Here is a 474-nt window from a genome sequence, read left to right as displayed (position 1 = left end):
AAATTTCTAAGGAGTCTCCATAATGATTTCCATAACGGTTGCACCAGTCTACATTCCCAACAGCAGTGGAGAAGGGTACCTTTTCCCCACAGCCTCTCCAACATTTTTTGTTGGGTGATTTCTTTATAATAGCCATTATTTCTGGGGTGAGGTGATATTTAAATGTTGTTTTAATTTGCATTTCGTGGGTGGCTAGTGATGTGGAGCATTTTTTCATATATTTATTCACTTCTTTAATTTCTTCCTCTGAGAAGTGTGTGTCCATCTCGGATGCCCATTTCTGGATTGGGTCTTTATATTTTGGGGCCCTGGTGTTTTTTAGTTCTTTATAAATGCTAGAAAGCAGCCCTAAGTCTGAGTACTTATTTGTCATGATTTCTTTTCCAAATTTGTGGGTTGCCTTTTCACTTTATTGGTAATTTCTTTTGATGTGAAAAAACTTCTCAGTAAGAGCAGTTCCCAGTTGTTAATTCT

Source organism: Octodon degus, unplaced genomic scaffold, assembly GCF_000260255.1.
Source record: "Octodon degus isolate 3935 unplaced genomic scaffold, OctDeg1.0 scaffold00063, whole genome shotgun sequence".
Lineage (NCBI taxonomy): Eukaryota > Metazoa > Chordata > Mammalia > Rodentia > Octodontidae > Octodon > Octodon degus.
Note: the sequence above shows the minus strand (reverse complement) of the source record.